Below are 22,064 nucleotides of genomic sequence, written 5' to 3'. Positions count from 1 at the left end.
TAAAAGTAGATGACTTTCATTGCCCCTGTAGTCATTTGTGCCCTTGATGTTGGAATGCTTTCAGACATGTTTTGTTGGATGCGCTAACAAATTGATTGAGTGATATATCAACTAGGTCGTATGTTGAGTGTCTGTATGGGGCCTTAGGCCTGGATTGCTTGGGTGTATCTACGGTATGAGAATACTGTATTTTATATGTATTTCTATCTTTTATATCCTATCATTATAGTTTTTAAGTATTTATCTTTTGTGATGTTGCACTGACCAGAGACATCTTTCAATTTCATTGTACCTGTGACAATGACAATAAAGAATATTCAAAAAACTCATGGGGCTCAATCTAGGCTGACTGCTGCAGAGCCATGTGTTTACCTGAGGACACCAATCACCCACCTTGATGGCCCGGTGGAAGCACCTTCAGTTGAACTAATCATTTACTGTATGACTTTATCAGTCCCCAACATTTTGGCTTTCTTTATAACATTGCCCCAGTTCAGTGCTCTGTGTGGGTATTCAGTTATGGACATTTGTGCTCTCTCTGAAGGTCCCACCAAAGTGTTTCAGTGGGGCTGAGGTCTGGAATGGGCCTTTGCAGCAGCTTGACTCTTTTCTTTTTCAGCTGTGCTTGGGATCATCGTCCTGTTGCACGACCCAATTAGAGCCAAGCTTTAACTGTCAGACAGATGGACGCACATTTGACAGATGGTCCACACTTCATGCTCCACTCAGTGATTGAAAGGTGCCCAGATCACCACGCCTCCACCACTGTGCTTCACAGTTTGTGGTGATATTTAAAAGTGGTCCTCTGCACGCCGCCAGACGTCTTCACTTTGGTATCGTCTGTCTGAAGGATATTGTTCTAAGTGTTTTGTTGTTCATTTTGCAGCTTTGCAAACCTAAGCTGTGCTACCACACTGACTTTAGACAGAAGAGGCTTCGCCTGGCAACCCTTCCAACAACTCGTATGATTTCAAGTCTTTTTTCTAATTGTACTGACATGAAATGCATCATTTGAGATGCAACACAGGCCACCTATATCGCCTTATCCCAAGGATGCATTAAGGTGTTTTTTGTACTTTTCTGTACTCTGTAGGGTCCTGTAAATGATTTTAACATGGTTGTATGTTGAATATATATGTGAGAGTGTGCTGTTTGAGAAGAAGAAAGCCCAGGTCTACCAGTGCACTAAAGGAGGTGAAGAACAAAGGTTACAATGTTAGAGAGATGTCCATGTGTGTGGCATCATAGTAACCAGGATGAATAAGCACAGTCACGTATACAGTACGGCTGGTTCCATTTGAACTTGGAGACAGCCAGAGTGGAAACACCGAGCAGCATGCTAACATCTGCTAATTCCTGCTTCATGTTGTAACAAGTTCAAGTTGGGAGAGTTGGGAGGTCAGTTTGACAGACCATAGTATTATTACTACTGTAGAGTTATCACACGATGTGATGGACAGCACATCACAACACGTAGTGTTGGGGAGCCCACGGGGGGAGGAGCTGGGCGCAAAAGAACCACCTCAACAAATCTGGACGTGACTCCACCCTCCGTGTGCAGTGGGGAGTGGGGCGGCCGAGTGACAGTTCAACCCGAACCCAAACCACCCGTGACTGTGGCTCAGCAGGCTGAAGTTTGACTTTGTCTCTGTGTTTTTTTTCCTCGGTGTTCCCGGAGAGGATATCGGGACTTCTGAAGTTTGGAGCCGCTTTTCTTCAGAAGCTTTGCGCCACTTTATTCCTGCACACAGGCGCTCTGTGAAGCGCGCCTTTCATCTCTCTTTAAAAAGGAAAAAACCCGCTGAAAACACGGAGGATTGTTCGAGCTGGAAGTGGAAGCCTTAGAGGAACACGGTGTAGCCCGCAGGTACAGTAGCTCTGCGTTATCTTCGCACTGAGTACGCGTTTAGAGACGTGGACGGTAACACAGCAGTGACTGAGCCTTTGCGAGTGTGTCGCTTTCACAGAATAGGGACACGCTGGAAAACAGCGAGCATCAGCAGTATCCGCTTGGCTGCACAGCTCTGGACCGTCTGAGCGCTTCACTTTATTACGCATTATACGGACAGCTGTGAACTAAATAAGTCACGTTACTGAAGACTTTCAGATACTAACTAATCATAACCAACCAATCTGACCAGCAACGTTTTCTTTAGAAAAAGTTTGGTGTTAATGCATTATTATTGTTATTGTTATTATTATTATTATTGTTATTATTATTATTATTATTATTATTAGTAGTAGTAGTAGTAGTAGTAGTAGTGTATCTAGATACATGTCAGCAGAAGGTTAAACTATATAACCTCAACAACAGCACCGTGTGTGTGTGTGTGTGTTGTTTTTCTTCTTCTTGAACTTATAATTTAAAAGCACAAAGCGTGAATGTCTCTGATGTGTTTACCGACCATCAGTCTGTCAGACACACCGAGTGATTCCTTAAAGTTCTCTCTGCTCTCTCAGCTCCATTCACTGTTGCTTTCAAGCTCTTTTGGCTCCAGCTTTAAAATGACCTCATTAAGAAGTAATGTGATTTCTTTTCAGTGTAGACTGCCATCCAACATTCACAGCCTACCACCCTCACGAGCCACACAAGTACTTAGTTGAACAGAGCATGTGAAATATGTACAGTATGATTATGAACATGTTGTATACGAAACCATCCAAACACATTTCACTGCTACATGTCTCATGTCTCTGATGTCTCACTGATGTATGAGAGGACACATCGTGGGCTTCACTAGGAAAAAAAACACAAATACTCTGCAATACCTGGTCCTGGTACTGATACTGCAGATAATATGGATGTTTTTCCCAGGTTCCAAATTAGAGTGACTTTGTGTGTGTCTGTATGTAAACGCCTTGAGACAGCTGTACTTGCTGTGAATTGAAATTGAACTGTGTCGTAACAGAGGTCGAAAGTAACAAAATACAAGTACTTGGTAACAGTGCATAGAATCTTCTGTTATTTTTATTGTTGTCCTTTATTTATCCAGATCAAAGTTTCCAAGAGGGCAGCACATAAATACGATACATAACAATATAACAAATGCAATATTCCACACAGACACAGGAATAATATGCAACAATGACATTATAAGCAGTCACACTAACCAGAGGAGCTTTTCTCTCACTCATATAAATACAACTAAAGTCCCACATTGTAACTATTTCTGACCATTTCAGTTTATTCTGTGGATTATTCCAGAAACACAGCCATATTTAAATGTTGTTGTTTTTTAATTGTGTTCTGACTCAGGGGACAAGCATTTGTATATTGTTGGGAGAGCGTAGGCTAGACTGGATGTGGTTTTTACACATAAACACACAGATAAGAAGGAACCAGGCCAAGGAGACATCGATTTACCAAGAAACTGTGTATGCAGGTGAAAGTGGATATGTGAGGTCTGTGGACATGTGCTGTCTGTGGATATATGCGGTCTGTGGACATGTGCGGTCTGTGGATATATGAGATCTGTGGACATGTGCGGTCTGTGGATATATGCGGTCTGTGGACATGTGCGGTCTGTGGACATGTGCTGTCTGTGGACATGTGCGGTCAGTGGATATATGCGGTCTGTGGACATGTGCGGTCTGTGGATATATGAGATCTGTGGACATGTGCGGTCTGTGGATATATGCGGTCTGTGGACATGTGCGGTCTGTGGACATGTGCTGTCTGTGGACATGTGAGGTCTGTGGATATATGCGGTCTGTGGACATGTGCGGTCTGTGGACATGTGCTGTCTGTGGACATGTGCGGTCTGTGGATATATGCGGTCTGTGGACATGTGCGGTCTGTGGATATATGCTGTCTGTGGACATGTGCGGTCTGTGGATATATGCTGTCTGTGGACATGTGCGGTCTGTGGATATATGTGGTCTGTGGATATATGAGGTCTGTGGATATATGCTGTCTGTGGACATGTGCGGTCTGTGGATATATGCTGTCTGTGGACATGTGCGGTCTGTGGATATATGCTGTCTGTGGACATGTGCAGTCTGTGGATATATGCTGTCTGTGGACATGTGCGGTCTGTGGATATATGAGATCTGTGGACATGTGCGGTCTGTGGACATGTGCTGTCTGTGGACATGTGAGGTCTGTGGATATATGCGGTCTGTGGACATGTGCGGTCTGTGGACATGTGCTGTCTGTGGACATGTGAGGTCTGTGGATATATGCGGTCTGTGGACATGTGCGGTCTGTGGACATGTGCTGTCTGTGGACATGTGCGGTCTGTGGATATATGCGGTCTGTGGACATGTGCGGTCTGTGGATATATGCTGTCTGTGGACATGTGCGGTCTGTGGATATATGCTGTCTGTGGACATGTGCGGTCTGTGGATATATGCGGTCTGTGGATATATGCGGTCTGTGGACATGTGCGGTCTGTGGATATATGCTGTCTGTGGACATGTGCGGTCTGTGGATATATGCTGTCTGTGGACATGTGCGGTCTGTGGATATATGCGGTCTGTGGACATGTGCGGTCTGTGGATATATGCGGTCTGTGGACATGTGCGGTCTGTGGATATGTGCTGTCTGTGGACATGTGCGGTCTGTGGATATATGCGGTCTGTGGACATGTGCGGTCTGTGGATATATGCTGTCTGTGGACATGTGCGGTCTGTGGATATATGTGGTCTGTGGATATATGCTGTCTGTGGACATGTGCAGTCTGTGGATATATGCTGTCTGTGGACATGTGCGGTCTGTGGATATATGCGGTCTGTGGACATGTGCGGTCTGTGGACATGTGCTGTCTGTGGACATGTGAGGTCTGTGGATATATGCGGTCTGTGGACATGTGCGGTCTGTGGACATGTGCTGTCTGTGGACATGTGCGGTCTGTGGATATATGCGGTCTGTGGACATGTGCGGTCTGTGGATATATGCTGTCTGTGGACATGTGCGGTCTGTGGATATATGCGGTCTGTGGACATGTGCGGTCTGTGGATATATGCGGTCTGTGGACATGTGCGGTCTGTGGATATATGCTGTCTGTGGACATGTGCGGTCTGTGGATATATGCGGTCTGTGGACATGTGCGGTCTGTGGATATATGCTGTCTGTGGACATGTGCGGTCTGTGGATATATGTGGTCTGTGGATATATGTGGTCTGTGGACATGTGCGGTCTGTGGATATATGCGGTCTGTGGACATGTGCGGTCTGTGGATATATGAGGTCTGTGGACATGTGCGGTCTGTGGATATATGCTGTCTGTGGACATGTGCGGTCTGTGGATATATGTGGTCTGTGGATATATGCAGTCTGTGGACATGTGCGGTCTGTGGATATATGAGGTCTGTGGACATGTGCGGTCTGTGGATATATGAGGTCTGTGGACATGTGCGGTCTGTGGATATATGCGGTCTGTGGACATGTGCGGTCTGTGGATATGTGCTGTTTGTGGATATATGAGGTCTGTGGACATGTGCGGTCTGTGGATATATGAGGTCTGTGGACATGTGCGGTCTGTGGATATATGAGGTCTGTGGACATGTGCGGTCTGTGGATATATGCGGTCTGTGGACATGTGCGGTCTGTGGATATGTGCTGTTTGTGGATATACAGAAAACATTATTTAGCAGTAGCAGAGAGAACAGTGACATACACGATTTCCACAGCCGGTAATAAAACATGGATCAGGAAACAGGATCTTTAAGTTCTGGTCTGATGCATCAATCAGCACATCAGCATAAAGACTCCAGTATCTGTTCTACGTCAGATTATCAGAACAAGCTTGTTATTTTTCTTTTAAGAAGTTTGAGGCAGGTTTTATTTCACATCAGTGCGTGGCGTCAAAATGATGAAAAAACATTTAATTTATGCATCATTTGTAGCGCTGTACTAAGAGTTAAAGTGGGGCAGAACAATCCAGAAGTGTTTTTGAAAGGAGAAATACAGGAAGGGGTGGGAGGGAGAGCGGTTCGGTTTGAAGGCGAGGGCTGTTCAATGCGATCTGAAATCTAAAGCTTACATGAGAGCGATCTTTAATATACTATATACTGGATCAGTATATGATGCAAAATGTCATATGAACCTGAAGTGTGTACAAACTGTGTGTTATTTACAGGGTGCATGAAAACACTGCAGGTTAGAGCAGGACGACGGCTCACAGTGAAGCTCACAGCAGAAACTGATTGATTCACTACAACTAATGTTGTACTAATGCACTAAATATATTATTTTGTTCTTATTATTAGTAGCACAAGGCTCAGTTAGGCTCAATCATATCTTTATTCTCTTCCCCCTCCTGCCCCCCCCCCCCCCCCTCTTTCTTAAATAGATAACTATCATATCTGATATCATATCTCACAGTACAATAATATTGAATGGGTTGCATTGTTGTATTTTGTCATGTTTCTCAGGTCTTTGTCTGAATTTCTACGAACATTATTGCTAAGGATTGTCTTATTGCATTGGAGTCACACTGGGTTAAATATGTACACTTGGGTTTTAAGGGGTATTTATTATTTTCTTCTTTTTTTTTTGGGTTGTATGGAAGCCCCAAACGCAATTTCATTGTTCTTGACAATGACAATAAATAAATAAATACTAAAAAAAAATACTAGCTTTGGACAAAGTAGTAGAAACATCTTCAGAAAAGCTGCTTTTCACTTTCTGACTGTGAGTACATTTCACAGCCTGCACGCTTGTTCAAGATTTCAGATTTTTTAACACAAGTACTGTACTTCTGCTGACCCTCCTGTTCTCAGGTACAACAATGATATGTGTGGGTCAGTTTGACACACGTCATTGTTAGTCGTCCAAAAGTGTCAGACACCCAAATATTCCCATAAACAGTGTTTATATGTCATGATTAATCCATTACTAACATTTCAATCAATATTTAATGCAATGTAGCTCACAGATCATGGTTCAATGCTGATATATAACTCGTTTTTTCATAAAAAAAAATGAGTATTTAAACATTTTTAATGTACATTGAAAAGTCCTGCATACAAAACAGAATGTTTTCCATGATATTGACTTTTCTAAAATGTAGTAATAATAGCTGTAAGCGTGTTGAACATTCATATCTCAATTTTCAAATCAGATTACTGAGAGAAAATACAAAGTCTCCAGAGACGTGTTCTGCATCCCACAGACTGGCTGCTGACTCACAGACCCAGCCAGGACTCGCAAACATGCATCCTGTCAGTTCTCCTTCAGATACACCGTCTCTTCAGATTAGCTGTTTTCAGAATGACTTTCTGTACCGAGCTCTGTCACACGAGTCACTGCCACACTAGTGGGACTTGGCACCGTTTGTTATTGTGTTTCGTGCACTTTTGGCTGATGTGTATCTCAGGATGAAGATCACAATATTTAACCATTTTTTGATAATATTGTTGTCCTTGGAGGGATATGAATAGGGATGGGTACCGGTGTCCGGTGCCATGATGGCACCGGTTCTGACATAAACAGTAGTAACCAGACCGAAAAGCAGCGCACATTTCGGTGCTTTATTTCAGTGCTTTTTTTTCCTGAGCTGTGATACACTTCTAGCCAATCATTTTACGTTTCCGAGGATAGTAGGCGGGGCCAGGTACGTACGTTCTTTTAGAGCAGAGCTACAGATTAAAAATGCCCAAGGCTAAGCGGTCAAAAGTCTGGCTGTACTTCACAGCAAAAGATGCAAACTCAGCAGCAACAAGTGCTTTAAGCTGATACTGTGATACTGTCAAAGGAGGTAACACCTCGAATCTGATGAAACACCTGGCGACGCATAGCGTTTTTTTTAAAAGCCCAGAAATGCGCTGTATTTGATAGCTTGCTGCGAGACCTCACACCGTGCACATCTACTGCGGGTGGGTTGCCTGTTATGCAACATCCCCCAAAAACCCGAAGAGGAGAGTCCTGGCCCCTAGCCCTGCCAGTGTAGCAGAAATGATGAGGATGATGATGCAGCAGCAGCCGTTCTTCTCTGCGTGAGTAGCTTAATGTTGTTCGTGTGTAATTTACGTTGAGTAGGCTAACCACGTTATTACATTAATGCATGTAAGGTGAACTAGCAAACATCATCATAGCTACATGCTGCTGTCTTCTTGTTTGATGGCAGATACTCCCTTCACCCTGGCCAAAAAGGCTAAAATGACCAAAGAAAAAGTGGAAAACAGCTAAACATGAGAGGTTTTTAGACAAAGTTTGTGTTTTTTCCATTGTTTAAGCACTGCTTCCAGCCAAGAGTGATACCATATATGCCCCATAGCTGCAGAAAAGGCTAACGTTGTTATCTTTTTACAAAAACAGCTGAACATGAGAGGTTTTTGGACCAATTTTGTGTTCTCCATTCTTTAAGCACCGGTTTGAGCACCGTTTGAGCACCGGCACCGTTTCAAAAGTACCGGTTTTGCACCGGTATCGGATAAAACCTAAACGATACCCATCCCTAGATATGAACAGCAGTTTCCTCATTTGGTTCATAATCTGAATCCTGAGACTTCAAGATGTTCTTCAGCCACATCCTCCTCAGACGAATCTCCCACCCTGTGATCAAAGCTCCAGAGCCTGCTGGGCTCTCAGCTTTTTACTTCTGCTGCCCGTTTGGTAATAAACTGACAGGCTGCAGAGTCCTTATGTACTCTGCTCATTTCCTGCTGAGTGTACATTCAGTGTGGTTGGAGCTGGCCGGAGAGCAGAAAAGGTTCCCATCAAACGTCATAACATCACTTTACACATGAGGTCAGTAAGTCAGTTGTGTGTTTGAAGTGAAATATGGCTCACCCCGTTAGCCTCCACTTTGACTGCCAGGTCAAACTGACTCGAACCGTATCTATGTAATATGAACCTGCAGGGTTACAGATATGTCAGATGGACCATTTATATGTTGATCACACTTTTTTAGCAAAGCAAAATAAGTTTCATGTTAAAAAAGCAATTTGAACCATTTTTTAAAATGTTTTTCAAATATCAAAACAGTCAGTTGGACCCACAACATAACAGAAGGGTTAAATAAAGCCTGTCTGTACCTCAGCTGCTTCCCTGTCACGGTGTAGAGGAAACAGCCTGAGCTGCATTGGTAATGAGAGCTCAGCACAGAAGCAGCAGAACCAGAAATCAAGTAAGACGAGCCTCAAATTCCTAACAGCAGGGTCAGCTGCTCTCCTGATCTCAAGTCATTTTTTGGTATCAGAATTGACCATAATGGATCAGTTGGGGTGACTCTGGGTTAACAGGCTCTAAAACTCATCCTGACAACCATCAAAAGGCTAAACTTGAAGTTTACATACATGACTTCACACAGTGCGCTGCTTACTGTACTTCTTTCAGAGTTAGTAGTTCTGTGCCCTGTGGTCTCAGTTACACTGCTGTAATTCAATTCAATTCAATTGTATTTATACAGCGCCAAATCACAACAACAGTCGCCTCAAGGAGCTTTACATTGTAAGGTCGACCCTACAATAATACACACAGACATAAACCCAACAATCACATGACCCCCTATGAGCAAGCACTTTGGTGACAGTGGGAAGGAAAAACTCCCTTTTAACAGGAAGAAACCTCCGGTAGAACCAGGCTCAGGGAGGGGCGGGGCCATCTGCTGTGATTGGTTGGGGTGAGAGAAGGAAGACAGGATAAAGACATGCTGTGGAAGAGAGACAGAGGTTAATAACAGATATGATTCAATGCAGAGAGGTCTGTTAATACATAGTGAGTGAGAAAGGTGACTGGAAAGGAAAAACTCAATGCATCATGGGAATCCCCGGCAGCCTACATCTATTGCAGCATAACTAAGGGAGGATTCAGGGTCACCTGGTCCAGCCCTAACTATATGCTTTAGCAAAAAGGAAAGTTTGAAGCCTGATCTTGAAAGTAGAGATAGTGTCTGTCTCCTGAATCCAAACTGGAAGCTGGTTCCACAGAAGAGGGGCCTGAAAACTGAAGGCTCTGCCTCCCATTCTACTTTTAAATACTCTAGGACAGGGGTCAGCATTTGGACCCGGTTTCCACGCAAAGGTAAACACTGGGAGCCGCAAATACTTTTTGACATCTAAAATGAAGATAACACTGTATCAAGGGCGTAGACTTGGCGTGGACGGAAGGGACATGTCCCCACCAATATCCTGCGATTATTGAATTGTCCCCACCAATAATTTGATCTCTTCGAATAAAGAAAATCAAGAAAAAAACGATCTGTCAGCGTCTCATTCACCCAGCGGTGCAGAAAGAGTTAAATTACGTTCTCTACTGGAGTCCTACATCATGTGACAAATATGGCCAATGTGATTGGCTGAGCCTTTCAGGGAGCTCTGTTTAGTTTCAGCAGCGGCAAACCTGTGCTGCGAGGAGGACGGCAGCAAAGAGGAAGAACCTGGATATAAGAAAGTATTTTTCAAAGAAACCTGTAAGTCACTTAAAGCCAAGTTCACTCATAAAATGTGTCACAATAACGTTACAGGCTGTGCTAGGCTTTGGCCCACATCAGTCTGAAACTGTATGTAACCATGAATAACGTGTTTGGGAAACTAACTGCATAACAGGCAGCACTATTAGTTCTCTCAGTCTCAGAGCAGCGTTTCTCATTTTGATTGAAACTGTCAGAAAACGTCAGCCTCGAGCAGCCCGGATATTAGTTTACAGAGGCTGAATTATATGTTTAATGTTAAAATGTTGGTGACACAATAATTTCATCCTAATCGCACTGACGTATTCATAGGGTTCATTTTTGAGATAAAATGTCATCATGATATGCAAATATTTCAACCAACCCAAAGCTCAGAGAGCAATGGTGACAGAAGGTCACAGGTGAAATTGGATGATGACTTGTTGGTTCATGACTGTATTTGAAGCACATGTGTGACTGCATGTATGTGGAATGTCTCACTGTTATTCATCAGGTGACAGAGGCAGCTCTGCCATGTTGTAGCTCAGACAGAGGTGAAGAGGCGAGCTCACAGGTGACTGGCTGATGATTTGGTGCTATAGATTAACTAGTATTTATTATCATGACAATTGTTAGGCTGCTGATGTAAATTGATTCATTAGTGTATGTTTGACAAAGAATCTGAATTGACATGTCTCACTTTTATATGGCACAAATCAATGTGTTATTTTATCAGGTGGCAATATGTCCCAGTGCAGTCAGAGGGGAAGAGCCAGGCCCAAAGGTGAGGCACATCAAGCACAGAATAATAATTGTAATCTGAGGATAAAACGCAGGTACTGCATTCAGTGTCCCCTTAGTGCTAATGTATCAGAGATGTTGGTGTAACTGAAGTAATGTTGTTAAGTCCTTGAAGTCATATTCTTTTATTGTCATGACTGTATTTGAAGCTATTTTTATGTTTGTATGATACCTGATTTATATGGAATATGGCTGAAGTAAACTAAAGCCTAAAATACTTAGTCAGTCATTTGTTTAATAGTAATTTAACATTATATAATTCACATGTCAAACTATGAATTGTAATTTTAAATGGTTTAAAAGCATGTAGAATAGCATATGTAGGCAAGTATATTTCTCCTTTTTTTTAAATCAAGAAGCAAAGACAAAAAGGGAAAAAAAGAAACAGGGTTCGATGGTTGAATCGTCCGTCCCCACCAACGCCAAAACCAAATCTACCCCCTTGCACTGTATATATTGTTTTTTACTTGTATGCTTTGTGTGAACAACTAAAGTGTGTTGCTTATGAAATCCATGAAATGCTACAGAGAAAATGACATGTTATTTATGTAATGAACACATTTTGAACTCCTAAAGAAATATAACAAAAGGAAAGACACCCAGCTGAACTAAAAGGATCCAGGAAACAAAAACTGTTGTGAGCCGCCACCCTCATATCGCCTTTGGGCTTTTGGAGCCTTGACCTGACTTTTAAAAAATAATTGGAAAAAAAGCACTATGCTGCTAAAAAAAATAGATATTTGCAAAATTCTGCCTAAATATGTATTTTACCTGGTTAATGTCTGTGGCGGGGCGTGGTCTGCAGCGCCGCTGCAGGGGAGGCGGACGCACCTAAGCGTCTGTGCTCTCTATGCTGTTGTTGGTATATGTCGGGCTGTGAGCTGAAAAGCTACAGCTGGCTGTATGCGTACAGCAACCGTGTGTGAAAAGTGGTCAATAAAGAGATGCTGAAAAGCGTGTTCATGCAAACACCATCGGGTCTTTCGTGATATGTTTACAACGGGACTTCTGCTCCTGAACCTCTGCGCACAGTGTCTGCAGATCGGGGCTGTACGAAGTCACTTTCATCTTTACGCAGGACTGTAAGCTGTCGTCTGTGAGGCGTGAGCGGTGTTTGTTTTTAACATAGCTCACAGTGGAGCTGCTGACATAATGTGGATCCGAAGATCCATAATTGGCCTACCTGGGGTTGAAAGTCTCGATAAATGCATGGCGTTTCGGCGGGTACACCGGCTTCCGCGAGCGTGACGCTTATTTTGAGCGATGAAAAAATAAAAAAATATTTCAATATCACAATAATCTTCCAATTTAGAACTACAAGTTTAAAAAAAAAAACTAACATAAAAAAAATACACTTCAGCTAAATACTTTTAATTTATTTTCCCAAACCACCTTGTAGTGTGGTTATATTAAATATAAGAGAAAGAGAGAACTTTAGGAAATTAATATAGCCACTACAATGATCATCAAAACGATGAAAAAATATTGGCGTAAACAGTTTATTTTGCAACACCACGAAACAAACGATAGCGTAAAATGAAACGATAGACGTTTTTATATCATCATCCGATATATATTGTTATATCGAACAGCACTAGAAAGCAGTCTTACATATTTGTTTAATATGTGCGTTGAAGGACATGTCCTGGTCAAAAATGATTCCAAGGTTCCTCACAGCGTTACTGGAGGCCAAGGTAATGCCATCCAGAGGAAGAATCTGCTTAGATACCATATTTCTAAGATTTTCAGGGCCGAGTACAATAACCTCAGTTTGATCTGAATTAAGAAGCAGAAAGTTAGCAGCCATCCAGGTCTTTATGTCTTTAAGACATTCCTGCAGTTTAACTCATTGGTGTGTGTTATCTGGCTTCATGGACAGATAGAGCTGGGTGTCATCAGCATAGCAGTGTAAATGTATGCTATGTCTTCTAATGATGCTGCCTAAGGGAAGCATGTATAATGTAAACAGAATTGGTCCTAGCACTGAACCCTGTGGAACTCCATAATTAACCTCAGTGTGTGAAGAGGACTCTCCATTTACATGCACAAACTGGAGTCTATTAGATAGATATGATACAAACCACTGCAGTGCAGTACCTGTAATACCTACAGCATGTTCTAATCGCTCTAATAGGATATTATGGTCGACAGTATCGAACGCTGCACTGAGGTCTAGCAGGACAAGCACAGAGATGAGTCCACTGTCAGAGGCCATAAGAAGATCATTTGTAACCTTCACTAAAGCTGTTTCTGTGCTGTGATGAGCTCTGCAACCTGACTGAAACTGCTCTATGTTGGTACAGGGCATTGAAGATGATAACAGCGGGTGGATTATATTCTTAAACTTAGTTACAGCGCTTTCAGAAAGACATCTACTGTGATAAAGTCTACTCTCCACTGCTGTGTAATCAATTATTGTAAATGTAATCAGGAAATGATCAGACAGGAGAGTATGGAAGAAATATAGTATCATCAGAATTCAAGTATTTTTAGACATTGAATTTATGACACTGAATTTTTATCCTCCAAATTTCCCTGCAAAAATATTCACCTGCAAAAATTCACCTGCAAAAAATTCACCTGCAAAAAATTCACCTGCAAAAATTCAACTGCAAAAGTGATGAACTTTAATGACCCAAGCCAGAGCAATCAGCACCAGATCGAGTCGAGTGGCTCTCGGCCAATTAAATTACGCTGTTTGATCACATGACACCGTTAGCCAGCAGTGTGTCTCCTAAAAGAGAGCTGTTTAGAGGTGAGTGATTAAGTTTTTCTCCTAAATAGAGATCATTACAGAACGCCTAGTCCTACTTAAAATCCCATTTATTTTTATTTTATCATCTACTCGAACTAAGGAAAACGTTTGACTAACTCAAAGACAATTTCCACGCCTCCCCTGCCTGACTGCAGAGGCAGTTTTGAATTTAGGAGCAGCAAGATGGAAGCGGCAAACCCTGGCGATTCTCCGGTAAGTATATTGTTTTTTATCTTCAAGTTTGTCTTTTGAAACGTTAATTTTATTTAAATCCGTTGCTCACGTATAAAGTACACAGACGGGGTCTTTGCTCAACTCGTCTGAGGCGTGTCTCACTAAGCGCTACATGCTAGCATCCTGCTAACCGAGCTACCCTTTACATGCTGTGCTTTAGAAAATAGGATACTCGTTAAAAAATACTCCGCAGATATTGATAGATAGACGAACACTGCAAATATAATGTTGTAAACGAAAACGGCCTTTGGTGAAGGGGTAAAATACACCATGAATAGAGCCATAGATTGAATGGCTGCCATGGTTGCAGAACGGCCTGATTTAATGACAAGAATGGGGAAGAGTGAGGTGAAGTGAACCAAAGCCACAAAACACGGTCAGACAAGGCGGCAAAAGGGCAGTGATCTGTCCGTCAGTATGAAGTTGGTGTGTGCTTTGGTGAACAAAAACTCCAGACCGGTAGCAGGAAGGTGGGAGACTCGTGTTTCACTGGAATAGTGGTGAATTAAAACATCCTTTGTTGGGGACATTTAGGTGTAAATGCATCCATACAGGTGAGACAGAGGCAGACCAGACAGTGAAGAAAACAAGGCAAACATTAGAAATATTAAAACGGAAATATAGGATTAATATAACATACAATTGGGGAAAATGTAAGGAACACAATGTAAATGATATTGTAAAGTCATTAAAACAGCATACTCTGATTAAAAGAAACAGATAATTGGGGAGGAGGATGATGATGATGATGATTTTGATGATAATAATAATAATAATAATAATAATGTTAAAGAACATGTACAAGATGGGTATGTATACTTGTAGCCAGAACTTAACAACTACAAAGTTGTAGCATGCCAGACCATCTTGATTGAATGTAACTTCGCTCCACACAAGTTTTATGGTAGACATATTCATATTGGTATCTAATAAATGATTAATTCTTAGATTTTATCAAACGTTAATTTATAAATTGTTTCTGTCTTTATGTGTTTGTTTCAGATTATGCAAGATGTAATTATTCAGTCAGCAAGACACTTGCTGCAGTTACTGACATCATCCAACTGAACTGCTGCTGTGATGAATCAGAATACAAGGTTTACTTTAGCAAGACTTATGAGTTAATGCTACATTTAACTAAATTGTTATATATTTTGTGTCCAATATTGTCTCCATATGATTTTGTTTTTTGCAACATCTTGCAGAGAACAGAGTCAAGGTACCAGCTTGGTCAACCCTAAAAGACCATCTGTTCATCAAGAAATGACCAGGTGAAAAAGTCATAAACTAAACACTCTGCATGGAATTTAGGATGCAACTTTATATCTTACCTGCTCTACACTCAGGGCTTGAATTACAACAACAGTCAATCACATAAAAAAAAATATACTTTTGGTAGTTCTGTGTCTCTCTCTCTCCTCCAAACCCAGATGGCTGCTGGTACTGAACCGGGTTCTGCTGGAGGTTTCTTCTTGTTAAAGGGGAGTTTTTCCTCTGCACTGTCACTTCATGCTGCTCAGTATGAGGGATTGTTGAGGTTGAGTCCATATGTCCTGCGAACAACTGCTGGGCAATGACACCATGCAATCTTCTGGGATTCCTTGGATAGAAAACCTGTGAGCTGCACTTGTCCTTGGTCTTCACAGCTCACCTTTTTACTGTTTATTGAATCAAAATGCTCCAGTGACATGGATTCTACATTGTAACTGATGTGATGTTCTATAAAGTGGTTTTAATAAAATAAAAAAAGAAGGCAAAAATTAGTTTGTTTCTTTATTCAATTTTTGAACAGTGATACTCATTCAGTAAATGCAAATTATTTACATGGCAGTGCACTATAGGCATAAATCTAGACCCCTAGATAAAACATGATGGCATTATAGCAGTGACAACTCCTCCACAGTAGCAGGTGGGATTTTTCTTTTTTGAGGACGGCTCCTTTTACCTGTCACTACAGATGGTCTGTTTGTTCTGATCAAGAGCCTTTTTTTGGGCAGCTGAAGAGGATAAGTCTATCTTATGGCCAACCTCTGGCTGTATCTTGGTCATATTACCCAGCAAAACCCAGTATGCAGGTTCATCTGTAACAGTCCTTGTGCCACAGATCACTGTTGCTTCTACATTAAACAGAAGAGCAGTGACATGGGTGCAGGTCTCCGTGACTCCGGCCTTACAGCTGCAGTGGGCGGCTTCAACCTTCCCTGTGATGCTCACAGTGACCCATGGCTGCAATGCTGGTTCATTCAGTCTTTGAGAGTGCAGGACCTGAAACACACACAAAGTTCTTGTCTTTAAATGAACTATGAGCCAAGGCTGACATAAATGTTTTATCTACTTAATCATTAATGTAACAGTGTTTAGAAAGTTAGCACATACATGTAATTTTTCATTTCTTTATGTGTCCATCTATAGAACGCTGCATGTTATAGTGTAAATCTGCCTGTTCTGTCAGAAACCTGCCTGCAGAAAATGAACCTAAAGGATGTAATGCAAGGATGTCATCACTTTCAAGATGGAGAAAGCATAAAGTGACAATTATGAATCACTTAATATGATAAGGAGATTCTGCAGGTCATTAATCAATGTATAAAATTAAAATAAAATTATTTTTAGTGACACAAGATACAAATATGGAAGCAAGATGTATAATCGCTCAGTTTGGGGAAATTGTGGGTAGCCTGCAAGGGCCTCAACTTCTCCATACCCACAATGTGCAACAAATGGGCACAGCTATCTTCAACAGTGGAACATCGGCCAGTTACTTCCAACTTTAACGCAGCTTGTAGTCTTGGAGAGCAGCACACCAAAACTGCATGCACAACTTCTGCTAACAGTGGAAACAGATTAAGAAATCCATGCAAACAGATTCATAAACCGAAAGAATATTATTTTACAGGATTAATGATCATATCAGCCGCTGGCTGATCACAAACCCTGAGGGTGTATACGAGAAGCAGAAGAAGCAGAGGGGATATCCAGTTTAAGTTTAGATAGTATTTGTAAAGATATTGACCATATCCTTTTCTGAAAGTGTGGATATAATGGATGGGGTAAGGTACTGGCATGCTACAACTTTATAGTTGTTAAGTTCTGGCTACAAGTATACATACCCATCTTGTACATTTTTTTATTTTATTATTATTATTATTATTATTATTATTATCCTCCTCCCCAATTATCTGTTTCTTTTAATCAGAGTATGCTGTTTTAATGACTTTACAATATCATTTACATTGTGTTCCTTACATTTTCCCCAATTGTATGTTATATTAATCCTATATTTCCGTTTTAATATTTCTAATGTTTGCCTTGTTTTCTTCACTGTCTGGTCTGCCTCTGTCTCACCTGTATGGATGCATTTACACCTAAATGTCCCCAACAAAGGATGTTTTAATTCACCACTATTCCAGTGAAACACGAGTCTCCCACCTTCCTGCTACCGGTCTGGAGTTTTTGTTCACCAAAGCACACACCAACTTCATACTGACGGACAGATCACTGCCCTTTTGCCGCCTTGTCTGACCGTGTTTTGTGGCTTTGGTTCACTTCGCCTCACTCTTCCCCATTCTTGTCATTAAATCAGGCCGTTCTGCAACCATGGCAGCCATTCAATCTATGGCTTTATTCATGGTGTATTTTACCCCTTCACCAAAGGCCGTTTTCGTTTACAACATTATATTTGCAGTGTTCGTCTATCTATCAATATCTGCGGAGTATTTTTTAACGAGTATCCTATTTTCTAAAGCACAGCATGTAAAGGGTAGCTCGGTTAGCAGGATGCTAGCATGTAGCGCTTAGTGAGACACGCCTCAGACGAGTTGAGCAAAGACCCCGTCTGTGTACTTTATACGTGAGCAACGGATTTAAATAAAATTAACGTTTCAAAAGACAAACTTGAAGATAAAAAACAATATACTTACCGGAGAATCGCCAGGGTTTGCCGCTTCCATCTTGCTGCTCCTAAATTCAAAACTGCCTCTGCAGTCAGGCAGGGGAGGCGTGGAAATTGTCTTTGAGTTAGTCAAACGTTTTCCTTAGTTCGAGTAGATGATAAAATAAAAATAAATGGGATTTTAAGTAGGACTAGGCGTTCTGTAATGATCTCTATTTAGGAGAAAAACTTAATCACTCACCTCTAAACAGCTCTCTTTTAGGAGACACACTGCTGGCTAACGGTGTCATGTGATCAAACAGCGTAATTTAATTGGCCGAGAGCCACTCGACTCGATCTGGTGCTGATTGCTCTGGCTTGGGTCATTAAAGTTCATCACTTTTGCAGTTGAATTTTTGCAGGTGAATTTTTTGCAGGTGAATTTTTTGCAGGTGAATTTTTGCAGGTGAATTTTTTGCAGGTGAATTTTTTGCAGGTGAATTTTTTGCAGGTGAATTTTTGCAGGTGAATATTTTTGCAGGGAAATTTGGAGGATAAAAATTCAGTGTCATAAATTCAATGTCTAAAAATACTTGAATTCTGATACTATATTTCTTCCATAGGAGAGGGTTTTCAAGAAACACTGTTAAATGTTCAGTTTCTATGCCATATGTTAAAACAAGATCTAGAGTGTGATTAAAGTGGTGGGTGGGTTCTTTTACATTTTGAGAGAAGCCAGTTTGATTTTCCGAGTTTTACAGCTGGGGTGGATGAGGCTAAGCATCAGGCTTTCAAATGAATTAAAAGTCTGTCTGAGTCTTTGGTTGATTAATCCGATTGTTAAGTGATGACGTGACGAATCCTACTTCCGGGCCTAAAGTAGTCTGCGTTTAATATGGCTTTTGTGTTGTTAACATGTTTAATGTTATGTATTTTCTTCTATTTAATCTCAAAAAGCTCCTAAAATAGTGAGTGATCACTGTTGACCTCCCTCGGCTTTTATTACCACTAATCATTTATTTAAGCTCAGTTTTTAAAACCTTAGGATGTAACTACAGCCCAGCCCATGCAGCAGTATATGAATGACTAACCTCGTATTGTGGATGGATTATCTCAGTTGTTCTCCTGGCTGAAGTTTGGTCCTTTTACAGCATCCCGCCATGCGATTACATTTGTTCCTGACCACCGAGAACACTCACGTTAACTTTTATCGAGTGGAAAAAAGTTAGCTTGTTTATATTATGCTAACATAGCTGTGTCGCTAGCGGTCACGTAGCACATCATTATATACCAGCTAGCCCAACTTCAGTAACCCTACAAACGTCACTGCTGTTTAGTTTCCTGTCTTCATTTACGCTGGAAGTGATAACAGAGCTGTACGTTTGAATCTGTTTCCAAAACCCCGCAGTCAGGACATGCTATATTGTATTTAGATAGAAGCTAGCGAGCTAACTCCCTGCTAACTTCTAACTCCGTTAAATGTCATAAATTCCGTTTTCATGGATGCCTGGATGTTAAACTCAATTGTTACACCTGGTAGAGCAGAACGCTGATCATTTTATTAAAGATGAAAGACTTTAGACAGTTTTTCAACTCTTTTTTTTTTGTCTGTTTGGGAGCTGACACAGTCTCTATGGAGATGGGTTTTTGGGGGGTAGCAGGAGGAGAGAAGCTGCAGAGAGGCGTGTAAGACTGCAACTCTGCTTCCTGGTCCCAACTCTGGATAGTCATATTTTGGGGGGGGTTTAATAAATTTGTCCATATTTCTAGAAATGAGAGCTGCTCCATCCAAAGTGGGATGGATGCAGTCTCTCCTAACAAGACCAGGTTTCCTCCAGAAGGTTTGCCAATTATCTATGAAGAACACATCGTTTCTGGGACACCACTCAGACAGCCAGCAATTTAAGGAGAACATGCGGCTAAACATGTCACTCCTGGTCTGATTGGGGAGGGGACCAGAGAAAACTACAGAGTCCGACATTGTTTTGGCAAAGTTGCACACCGATTCAATAGTGATTTTAGTGACCTCCGATTGGCGTAACCGGGTGTCATTACTGCCGACGTGAATTATGATTTTACTGAATTTACGTTTACCCTTAGCCAGCAGTTTTAAATTTCCTTCAATGTCACCTGCTCTGGCCCCTGGAAGACAATTGACTATGGTTGCCGGTGTCTCTAGCTTCACATGTCTGAGAACAGAATCACCAATTACCAGAGTTTGACCCCCGGCGGGTGTGTCGGTTAGACACATGAACAGGTTGGTGGTGTACCTGGGGCTTCTGTTTAGGACTATGCTTCCTCCTCACCGTCACCCAGCCGCCCTCTTTCCCCAGCTGCTTGGGGTCTGCCGGGGAACAGCTAGTGGGGCCTACGCTATCTTCGGCTGCACCAGCTACAGGGGCCTGGCTAGCTACGGGTGAATGAAGGGTGCGAAGCCGAGTCTACAATTCAGTAATCCTGGCTTCCAGAGCTGCAAATATGCTACATTTGTTAGAGATATCATTACTGCTAAAGGAGGCCGAGGAGTAACTAAACATCTGACCAGTGGCGTGTCTAGAAAATTTTTGTTGGGGGGGCCAGGTAGGGGGCACAGATTTGGAGAAGGGTGGCAGATGTAATTGGCAGATAATGTTTAAAAAAAAAATTCTACCAACCATTAACCATAATTCAATAATCCTATAAACCTAATAACCGAATGAGCTTTTAACTCTTATTAGAATGAGATTTTAACCACTACGGTGCAAAGTTTTTAGATACTGCGTTGATAAAGTACAAGAGATACAATCAGTGCTTTGTCAGTGTTTACTCAGCATTCAAGGACAGCAATATTTGCATAGTATTTTTACTGACATGTAGTGCACATATGTTTTGGGCAAAAACATTTTTGAATATTAAAATACGAACATTTGTAACAAACAATTGACAAATTAGCCAATGCAAAACTTTATCTGCCTATTTAAAAAAAGAAGATAATCTTCTCACAAACTGGTGTTTGATTTTGAAACAGGAAAAAAGTGGGGAAACAACTGAAAAGACTAACATTTGAATAAAACCTGAAAGCAAGTAAATACTTTCTATGCTGCCTTATGGTAAACTTTGGTAATATTGATAAAGAACAACACTGGCTGACGATGAAATACAGTCAGCTGGCATGGTGACACTGCCAGTATTAACCTGCAGGGCTGGACCGGGACAGAAAATCGGGCATTTTGACTACAGACCGGCCCACCAGGTATTAAAACCATAAAGCCTTTGAATGAAAACAAATGCTGTTGTGACAGTGATGTACAGTCTTGTTGGTATATGTATGATTTCTATACATTTTACATCAGATAAAAACTTTGGTTGTAAGATTTAGATAATTATTTAATAAAAGCGAGATATTTTAAATGAGAATAAGAAAGAAAAGTATTTCTTTGTGCCCCACCTCTCCCTGTTAATTCCCTACCTGGCCCCCTGGCATAACTTTGCTAGACCCGCCCCTGCACAGTTACCAGCTGTCAGCTACGTAAAAAAGGATCCTGGTGTTATTTGTCTCTCAGAAACAGTTCGTAACTTCCCTTCAACTCATTCATGTCACCTAAACCTGTTTCTCCATCACCTGTTCAGCTCTGATGATCCAGTAAGGGCATCTCCTGGTTTCATCTTCATGTTTCCCTCTCACCACATATCCAAACCGACATCATGACCAGCAGCTTTACAGCTGTGGCTCCAGCAAACATCAGCTGATACTGGAAATTAATATTAAATAAATTCTAACAACAGCTGATCAAGCTGAAACGTGCTGCTGTTGTTTAGCGCGACATCTGCTGGTTTCCTCTTTCTGGCACAAAGTGGGCGATAAATAAACAAGAGAGAAAAGCCGATCAGCTGATCATTGATCAGTTTCATGATTGAAGTAGCAACAGAAGAGGGAGGGGGAGAGAATGAGAGGAGAAGAGGCAGCTGTGCAGCGTAAAGACAGAATAAATCCAGCTTTGTGTCTTTTTTCCATTCTAGCTAAAGTCCGGGACAAACTGCGTCTCTTCTCAGCTCAATACGAAACGTGTAATATTTTCTCTGAATGAGGG

At 41.5% G+C, this 22,064-nt stretch overlaps 1 protein-coding gene across 1 annotated transcript in view; it reads left to right on the top strand.

The window, feature by feature from the left end:
- The first annotated feature begins 1,588 nt into the window (after window positions 1-1,588).
- Window positions 1,589-22,064, top strand: part of pdzd2 (PDZ domain containing 2) — a 100,398-nt gene continuing 79,922 nt past the window's right edge. The window contains exon 1 of the mRNA XM_086313120.1: window positions 1,589-1,867. The gene's annotated coding sequence lies outside the window, so the exon portion shown is untranslated. The remainder of the gene's footprint in view (window positions 1,868-22,064) is intronic.

The sequence above is a fragment of the Aulonocara sp. 'chitande type north' Nkhata Bay genome, linkage group LG12, assembly GCF_057382095.1.
Source record: "Aulonocara sp. 'chitande type north' Nkhata Bay isolate Kocher_YH1m ecotype deep benthic linkage group LG12, A_spYH_male_GT1.1, whole genome shotgun sequence".
Lineage (NCBI taxonomy): Eukaryota > Metazoa > Chordata > Actinopteri > Cichliformes > Cichlidae > Aulonocara > Aulonocara sp. 'chitande type north' Nkhata Bay.
The sequence above is the reverse complement of the archived record's forward strand: the minus strand, read 5'-3'. Positions and strand labels throughout refer to the sequence as shown.